The sequence below is a fragment of the Sarcophilus harrisii genome, chromosome 4 (genome assembly GCF_902635505.1).
Source record: "Sarcophilus harrisii chromosome 4, mSarHar1.11, whole genome shotgun sequence".
Lineage (NCBI taxonomy): Eukaryota > Metazoa > Chordata > Mammalia > Dasyuromorphia > Dasyuridae > Sarcophilus > Sarcophilus harrisii.
In genome coordinates, this window is record NC_045429.1 from 293305096 (window position 1) to 293315323 (window position 10228).

A 10228-nucleotide genomic window follows, 5' to 3' on the forward strand; every position below is an offset into this window, starting at 1 on the left:
ATACTTCCCCGGTGTATAGGGTTATTGTGATCCCAATTGGGATCTACTAAAGGGTATTTCTAGTCAGCTGAAACTACTCCTGCAGCTGGAGGGTTTCTCCTGTTCCACTCCTTCATAGCTGCACCTCTAATTAGCCCCCTCTCCTCTAGTGAGGAGAATTCAAAATAGGGCTCAAGGGCCCTTGGAGGGGCTGATGGAATTAAATCCTTTTCTTCTCTTTCAGGTACAAATTCAGTCTTTGGCACACCCAGTCTTCAATAGTGTCTCCACCAATATCTTTGTCACCCCAAACAAAACAACAATTACCTTATCATCTTTTTCTTTTTCCTTGCTTTTTCCTTATATATTTTGGCAGTTTGTTCCATTTACTTAATTTATCTCCCAAGGGACTATCTACCGGTATTTTCTAATCATTTTTCTCATTTCTCTCCGAAAGGGCTGGCTGGGACTGGGCCACACCCATTGAATTTGGATGGAATCTAAATTCCAAAACGCCCAAACATGCCAATTGTCGCCAATTGACTTCAGTCACCCAAGTAAGCCTACCCTAGTCTATCCTGTCCAGAGATGCCTCCAGAGTCTATAAGACTCAAGGGCCTCATAGGGGGCTTACCTCTGGGTTGCTGTGCAACAAATTACTCTACTGGTCTGCCCTCTACCTTTGCTTTAAGTTTCTCCACTTTGGGCCCACTTTACCTTGGAAAGCATGGAGAAACCCCTGGACATTGGCAAGCTGCCTTAAATCAGGGCAGGGTGCCACCCCACTAGCACCTTAAGGGTTCACCTATTCACCACTAGTGTGATCTGGACTAGCCTCCAAAACTGTGTGGTTCAGAAATGGTGAGGGGTTACCATTTAATAAAAAAAAAAAAAAAAAAAAAAAAAAAACTGGAGATATCTCTATAAGCTAAGCAAAGTTTATTATACATTCTATCAGAAGGGCGTTCCACCCTTCGAGCAGACAATAGAAGGGAGGAAGCACCGTAGGGGGCAGGATCAACACTTTTAATCCCTAACGAAAATACCCCCTCCCACCACTGACCCTCATCCTTATTGGCTGAGGATCTTACATTCTAAATTCGGGGAACTACCTAAAAAATTGAACTTGACCAATAAGTACATAGTTGCCCATATTTGACCGAAATAGGGAGACACTGATATCATAGGAGGATAGCTTGACGGGACTTAAGTATGCTCTTGATTCAATCTTCAAAGTCCTTTAGGCCTACTCAAACTCTGAAGTAGATGAAGCCTTACTCGATTTTCATAACTGTCTCGAAAGATCTCACCTCATCTCGTTCACTAGGCTCTGTAAGCTTATAAAAAACTTACTATACAGTTCTCATTCTAGTCTCCTCCTGGAGATTGCCCAAGAGCCAGGCTATAGATGAAGAGCAGAAAAGATCTACTGAAGCTTCATCGTCCAGGCTCTGAAAAGTGGGCCTAGTTTGGATCTCACTCATCAGTGCTGTTTCACAGACAAGCAGCTTGGCTTCAAGAGAATTAAGAGTATTTTAAAAAATAGATTGCATAATGTCAGTAAAAAAAAAAAAAAACCAAAACCCAAAATGCATTTAAAAAATTATGTATCAGTATTATGAAAATCTAAACCCAATACTGATTCACCAAATAAGTATGAAATTAAATTCAATTCAATACCAAACTCTGTTCTTATGGTAGTGGTAGGAAAGAGTAGTGAGCAAATTTATCTATCCAATCTTATTTATCCTCCCTCCTACTAATTTATTGCCAACCAGGGATCTATAATTTTATTTTAATTCTAATCCCATACTCAGACACAACACCTCAAAATTAAATCTGTCCTTTCTCTCTTTTCTGGGGGATAATATTTCATCAATTGCATCTTCAGAAATACACTGCCAATAAATAAGCCCAAATCAACAAATGCTTGCTGTTAACACTATAAAGACAAAGTGCAGAGGAAGAGCAGGTTTGATAAGTAAAAGCAGAGGGGAGCCAAGCAGGACACTGCTTGGTTTGAGGTGGTAAAATGGAGTTAGAATTTGAGCCAGACATTGAAGCAATATGGGTTGAAGTTGGATCGATGCAGAATAATAAAGAGAACATTTCAAATCAGGGTATATTATGGACAAAGGTACTAAGACTGAAGAGTATAAATATGTTTAAAGAATAGTGATTTTGGAGAGACTAAGTTAACAGGGTAAGATATATAAGTAATGGGAATTACAATTTAAAAAGTAGTATAGGACCATATCATTTGACCTTGAATGTCAAATTAAGGTCTTAAGAAGGAAGACCAGGACTTGTTACTTACTTCTTGCATGGTTCTGGCAATAGAACACAGTTAACATTAGAACCTTCCTAAAGTGGACTGGGAAGAAAATGTTTATCTAAGAAATTTCTCATTTGAAAAGGCGTTCTTTGGTGTGGTGATAATACTTAAGTGCTTTCTCCCTTTGGATCTTCTGTCAAAACATTTTGAAATTTCTATTTTTCATAAATATATATATGCTTAAGTATATATATACAAACATACAAACACATATAGCAGATTTTTTTAAAATGGGGGTTTTTAGGACCTGATGGTAGGGAGAAACGTGCTCATAAGTGGACATTCCTTTTTAATGAAGAGCAGGATTAACTGCAAAGACTTTAGAGACAGTCTGATCCAACCCCCACAGTTAGATCAGAAAATTGATGCCCAGAGACATTTAATGAGCGATTTGTCCAACGTCCTACAGGTAGTAAGTGAAATAATTTAGTTTATAGATGTTACCGCAGTGTTATTTGGTGATATTAAATTACCTGGCAAAATAAAAGAATTGATGTTTGAGAGACAAAAAAGAAAGAATTTCAAGGGAATAATTAAGGGAGTAGCTAGGAGACCTAGCCTTACCAGATTTAAAACTACATTATGGAATAGTGTTTTGTAGAGAGTTAGGCAATCAATACATGTACTGAACGAATTGCAAATAGATTGTCTCCGTTTCTATTGCCGTAAATTTTGCCTGTTCAAATGGGACCACCCCCTCCACCCCACTACTCCCGCCCCATGTCTTGCAGGTGTTTTCCTAAATTATAGGGTAGAAAGAAGCAGCTACAAAGAGAAAGGAGAAAAGCTGAATCAAATGAGAGGGGAAAAAAAGGCTTAAAAAAAAATCATAAAAAACTGAGTCGAACCACACGTTTTACTTTCGCTTCTTGAATAATGTCCTCTAGGAACTAGAATTTTCGAGTGTCAGGATGGCCGAGTGGTCTAAGGCGCCAGACTCAAGGTAGTACCTTCGCTTGTGGAGTGTTCTGGTCTCCGTATGGAGGCGTGGGTTCAAATCCCACTTCTGACACATCTTTTTTTTTTTTTTTTTTTTTAATCTCACTCATACTTTTAACAATGATAAATGTCTTTTAGACAGTTTTGTTTTTAAATTAAAAGCAATAATCAACAGTAGTAACCTTCATTTTGAGTCGTTCTAGGGATGAGTGGGTCTCAGTAAACCCGGGGTATTACCTTCATGTGTTTCCCTAACCGGCTCTCCGATCCCAAAGATTTGTGTTTTGGGGCCCGCACGCCCCTCCTCCCTAATTTTCCTCATTTATTTTTTTCTGTGTTCTGCTTTTTCTTTCTAATCGGGAGTGGAGTGGAGGTCGAGAGAAGAGAAGCACGGAAAGAGAAACGGCTACGAGAGACGCCTCCATATTCAGGAACCGACAAAACCAGGTTATCAGGGTCGTGGAAGTGCCGGGGAATTTGAACCACTAGGCTTTCTAGTCAGCTAACAACACTCTAGGCTAGGACCAAACTTTTCTGTTTAAAGGACATGTTAAAATCCATCTAAGTATTTTCAGAACTTTGCTTTAGGTTAAGCTACATCAACTAATAAAGACTTTTTTTTTTTCCCTTTCTATTTTTAATTTGTATACTATGTGTTCTAACAGCCTGGCGGAATCCTAACTCTTCACAGCGACACTTAGAGGGGAGATCAGACAACAGCAATAAGCAGCCAACATTTATTGAAGTTTTTATGGAATCCTTAGTGTTATTGTCTTCCCTGGGAAATTTATTTCTGATTTATTCTGTACGTACCATCTTTGTATATGGTCGTTTGCAAGTCGTCTCTCCATTCTCCCCACCCCCACTTTTACAGTGTGAGCTCCTTGAAGGCAGGGGCTATTTTTGTCTTTTTCTGTATTTCCAGCTCTTTGCCCATGGCCTGCCACTTTGTTAGGCGCTCAGTAAATGCTCATTGACTTTTTGGCTTGTCTTGATGTTTACAAAGCAGGGTATATAGTACAGTAATGGAAAGAACAGTGACTTGGAGGGAGTTTTGTTTCTTCCTCTGTGAAAACGAGGGAATTGGATTAAATAATCCCTAAAATCCCTTTCAGCTCTAAAATTATGATCTCTTCCCTCCCTTATGAGGCAGATGAGTGTATTATTTTTCCATTCTATAGTGAGGAAACTGAGAGCAGTTAGGATACTTCATCAAGTTACAGTCAATTGACGGGGTCGTCTTGTCGCTACTAATCCAGAATGCTATGCTCTATATCATTGAGTAAAATCTGAGTGAGACCAGGTATTACAGAAATAGTATAATGCCAGAGAAACTGAGGCAAGATAGAGATTGGAGAGTTTTTAATATTTTATTTGGGTTTCTGAGAAGGAGAGATTTTCTGGGATCAAAGGATCCATTTTGGTCCCAGGGCTGATGTCTTAAAGCATTCAGCAGTGAATGTGAGATTTCAATGATTTATCTATGGCTCCAATTGATCAGGGGAGACAAAGTCAAGGAGTGGAGTCTGAACATTGGTGAGTGTGGGAATTTCCAGGAAGGTACCATCAATTCAGTTCTGACAGGTTGGGGCTAGACCATAAATTCTGTTGATTGGGAGTGAAGGTAGTCACTAGAGACAGAAAGTCTGGAACAAGAGATATATAAGCATATCTCTTAGTAACTTATCTGCCTATGGAATGCTAATGGTCAGGGCTCTCAGCCCTAATGATCTCAGTCCTAATGGTCAAAAACGGGGTTTGCAACCAGGGAGATTGAGGCAGAACAATTTAAGGAACTGAGGCAAAACAATTAGGGAAACTGAGACAGAACAATAAAAGGAAACTGTGACACAATAATAAGAAATAGCAAAATTTCCTTTCATTCCTTCTTTCTTTCTCTTCCTCCCTACCTTTCTTCCTTTTTCTATTTTCCTTCTCCACCTTTCTTTTTTTTTTTTTTTTTTTTCTCCAAGGGGAGAATACTTATTCTTACTCTTACTTGAAGGTGCTCTGCCAAAGGAATATAATTCTTCTGATCTCTGAAACCTCCCAAAATGTCTTGGGATTTACCAGCTGGATTTCTTTTTTAAGGATGCCTTGAACCCACAACACTCTGGCTCTCATTGATTGGTTAGGAGTAGGTCCCAGGCCAAGCCTCAGCTGGTGATTGTTTGGGCCCTAATTGACTCAGAGTGAATGTAAATTGCAATTGTTTCTGTTTTGGTCAGAAATCCTGAGGATCTTCCTCTTCTCAAATTGGATTATATATATATACATATATATATATATATATATATATATTTTTTTTTTTTTTTTTTTTTTTTGACTGGGTAAAAGAGGTTATCCTTTCCCTTAATTCTTACCTAGTCTTAATCACTGAATGGATGCTGCTTCAGTCAAACCTGACCTTAGTTTTAAAAAGCCAAGGTCTCTCACTGCATCCCACTGGCCATTTTCAGTCACCCTGGATCTTTATCTTGCTCTGGAAGAGAAAGTGAGGCTGGTGACTTTGAACTTAGATTCAACTCATTAGCATATTATGGCATCATCCCCTTGATTTCATAGTTCTTTTTAAGAATGAAGGATAAACAACAACAGCACTAAAAGGAAGTTTCATTGGATTTAGCAAATTTTGTCAGTCTGTCAATAGGCATTAATTAAGGGCTTCCTAATAAACTGGGAAAACATTTTTACAGTCAAAGGTTCTGATAAAGGCCTCATTTCCAAAATATATAGAGAACTGACTCTACTTTATAAAAAATCAAGCCATTCTCCAATTGATAAATAGTCAAAGGATATGAACAGACAATTCTCAGATGAAGAAATTGAAACTATTTCTAACCATATGAAAAGATGCTCCAAGTCATTATTAATTAGAGAAATGCAAATTAAGACAACTTTGAGATACCACTACATACCTGTCAGGTTGGCTAGAATGACAGGGAAAGATAATGCGGAATGTTGGAGGGGATGTGGGAAAACAGGGACACTAATACATTGTTGGTAGAACTGTGAATACATCCAGCCATTCTGGAGAGCAATTTGGAACTATGCTCAAAAAGTTATCAAACTGTGCATACCCTTTGATCCAACAGTGCTACTACTGGGCTTATACCCCAAAGAGATACTAAAGAAGGGAAAGGGACCTGTATGTGACAAAATGTTTGTGGCAGCCCTGTTTGTAGTGGCTAGAAACTGGAAACTGAATGGATGTCCATCAGTTGGAGAATGGCTGAATAAATTGTGGTATATGAATATTATGGAATATTATTGTTCTGTTAGAAATGACCAACAGGATAATTTCAGAAAGGCCTGGAGAGACTTACACGAACTGATGCTGAGTGAAACGAGCAGGGCCCAGAGATCATTATATACAATAATACTAGATGAGGACCAGTTCTGATGGACCTGGCCATCCTCAGCAATGAGATCAACCAAATCATTTCCAATGGAGCAGTAATGAACTGAACCAGCTACGCCCAGCGAAAGAACTCTGGGTAATGACTAAAAACCATTACATTGAATTCCCAATCCCTATATTTTTGCCCACCTGCATTTTTGATTTCCTTCACAGGCTAATTGTATATTTCAGAGTCTGATTCTATTTGTACAGCAAAATAACGGTTTGGTCATGAAAAAAAAAAAAATTAAGGGCTTACTGTGCTAATCATTGGGGCAAGTAAGAAAGGCAATTCAGTTTTTTTCTTTTCTTTGTTTTTTGTTTTAGCTAAAATACAGCACCAAAGCCATATGGCTTTGGTGCTGAGGTAATTATTTATCACAGATATCACTAGATCTAGGAGGGGAAAAAAAAAAAAAAAAACTTGAATCTTAACCCAGAGTCACACCAACTAGTTTTTGTTAACTGGGTGTGTTGGTTATCACTAAAGAGAAATCAGTCTGCTCTTAACAGGAAGAAGTTCCTAGGTAGCTACCTTCGCTAACGTATTGAAGCTGAAATACTCTAAAAGTGATCCTGAAAAGATGAAATCCAGCAAAGATTGTGTCACCAAATAACTAGCAATATGTCAAATGGGGATAACTAGTGATGGGAATGTGGGGATGCCTACTGGGAGCAAGTCCAGTGAGAACAGAAAGAAGATATTGGTAGTCCTGCAGCATAAAGAAATATGAATTTAATTTTTACATCTGGATCTTAGGCGCATATATTACCTATGTATATGTTTCCCTGCGCGATCTCTATGTATGTCTACTCTTCCCATTGATGGTATGTAAATTTGTGGTAGAGTATACTCTGGATTTATTGCAATTTTTCTTGCTATACTCATAATATTATATGGAACCATACTATACTATTATATTGATTACTATAAAACAATATTATATTATACTATACTACTAATATTAAGTAGTATTTTTTAGTGTTTTAAGATTTCAAAGGGCCTTACAAATATCTTATTTATATTCACAATATTTCTTTTTTTTTTTTTTTTTATTTAATAGCCTTTTATTTACAGGATATATACATGGGTAACTTTACAGCATTAACAATTGCCATACCTCTTGTTCCAATTTTTCACCTCTTACCCCCCCCACCCCCTCCCCTAGATGGCAGGATGACCAGTAGATGTTAAATATATTAAAATATAACTTAGATACACAATAAGTATACATGACCAAAATGTTATTTTGCTGTACAAAAAGAATCAGACTCTGAAATATTGTACAATTAGCTTGTGAAGGAAATCAAAAATGCAGGTGTGCATAAATATAGGGATTGGGAATTCAATGTAATGGTTTTTAGTCATCTCCCAGAGTTCTTTTTCTGGGCATAGCTAGTTCAGTTCATTACTGCTCCATTAGAAATGATTTGGTTGATCTCGTTGCTGAGGATGGCCTGATCCATCAGAACTGGTCATCATCTAGTATTGTTGTTGAAGTATATAATGATCTCCTGGTCCTGCTCATTTCACTCAGCATCAGTTCGTGTAAGTCTCTCCAGGCCTTTCTGAAATCATCCTGTTGGTCATTTCTTACAGAACAGTAATATTCCATAATTTTCATATACCACAATTTATTCAGCCATTCTCCAACTGATGGACATCCATTCAGTTTCCAGTTTCTAGCCACTACAAAAAGGGCTGCCACAAACATTCGTGCACATACAGGTCCCTTTCCCTTCTTTATAATCTCTTTGGGATATAATCCCAGTAGTAACACTGCTGGATCAAAGGGTATGCACAGTTTGATAACTTTTTGAGCATAGTTCCAAACTACTCTCCAAAATGGTTGGATTCGTTCACAACTCCACCAACAATGCATCAATGTCCCAGTTTTCCCGCATCCCCTCCAACAATCATCATTATTTTTTCCTGTCATCTTAGCCAATCTGACAGGTATGTAGTGGTATCTTAGAGTTGTCTTAATTTGCATTTCTCTGATTAATAATGACTTGGAGCATCTTTTCATATGACTAGAAATAGTTTCAATTTCTTCATCTGAGAATTGTCTGTTCATATCCTTTGACCATTTTTCAATTGGAGAATGGCTTGATTTTTTATAAATTAGAGTTAATTCTCTATATTTTGGAAATGAGGCCTTTATCAGAACCTTTGACTGTAAAAATATTTTCCCAGTTTATTGCTTCCCTTCTAATCTTGTCTGCATTAGTTTTGTTTGTACAAAAACTTTTCAGTTTGGTTATATTCACAATATTTCTTGAAGGGAGATGCTATTATCATCCTAATTTTATAGATGAGGGAATTGAAGCAGAGTAAATGACTGGCTCAGGATCTGATGTCAACTCAGGTCTTCTTGACTATAGGTTACTGTGACATCTAGTTGCCTCTAAAGACATCAGATACCTTTGCTTTGTATTTTCTTTTGGTTACTCAGAATAAAAATAGGTTTCTCTGAGGGTACAGGGAATTACGGTTTTGAACAATAGCAAATATCCCAGGCTAACTATTTTGTGGACCCCATAGATGAGAAGGGGATACCCTAAATATTTTCTGGTTGGTTGTTGTCCTTTATTTTCGAAGAGGACCAAAATGGCATCACTATGTTAGAGTCAAGGTCCAGTGTGTCTAACTGGCTGATCAGACCAATACAAATTCAGAATGCTCTGCCACAGATGGGACACAAATAGTTCATATGTTGGGGTAGCTTTTCTAATTTTGCAATTTCCTTTGGGCTAATTCAATTCTGCTTTGCTCATAGACCATAGCACTTTTTCTGATGAAGGCTTGCTATGCTAGGTGGTCCTATGCCAGCATCTCCCATGTCATACAATTGATTCTAAAGTTCTTTAAGAGATACGTTGAGAGTGTTTTTGCATTGCTTTTTCTGACTACCGTGTGAGCACTTTGTGTGAATTCTCCATAAAATAATTTTTTGGGGGTAAGCATACATTTGGCATTCAAACAACGTGACCAGTCCAATGGAGTTATGCTCTCTGCAATAGAGTTGGAATGCTAGGCACTTAAGTTAGAGAAAGGATCTCAGTATCTGATATTCTGTCAGGTGATCTTAAGAATCTTCCTAGGTATTTTAGAATTACAAGATCATTGGTGAAATTCAAAAGAGCCGCTTTAGTTGAATAGTTGGGATAGGAGTAATGGCAAAAGTAAAGTGAGTTGGAGGTGAAGTGACTGTAGAAAGCATTTTTAGGGATCTGCCTGCAAAAGGGAAAGATAGGATAGCAAAGGAATTCAGGGTGAAATGTTTAAAGGTAGGATCTGAGCAGCAGGAGAGGGAAAAGTTGAAAATTAGAGGAGAGAAAAGGGGTAGTCAAACAAAAAATTGACAGAGGGGACAGAAGAGGATGTGATTAGGGGCACAAAAAAGGCAAGAGAAAGGCTACCTAAACTTCTGAAAATGGTGAGCATTAACTCATGCTATTTGAAGTATAAAATTGATAAAGAGAGGAAGTTCCCCATGTTTAGTCTTAATTTTTTCAAATAAGTATAAAATGAAGTTCTTTCCTAAGAGAGAAAGGAGAAAAGTTGGTATAGA

General features: G+C 37.7%; 1 non-coding gene across 1 annotated transcript; it reads left to right on the forward strand.

The window, feature by feature from the left end:
- Window positions 1-3219: 3219 nt before the first annotated feature.
- TRNAL-CAA lies at window positions 3220-3326 on the forward strand. Its single transcript has 2 exons — window positions 3220-3257; window positions 3281-3326. It is a non-coding gene; the product is annotated as a tRNA-Leu (tRNA).
- The last annotated feature ends 6902 nt before the right edge of the window (window positions 3327-10228 follow it).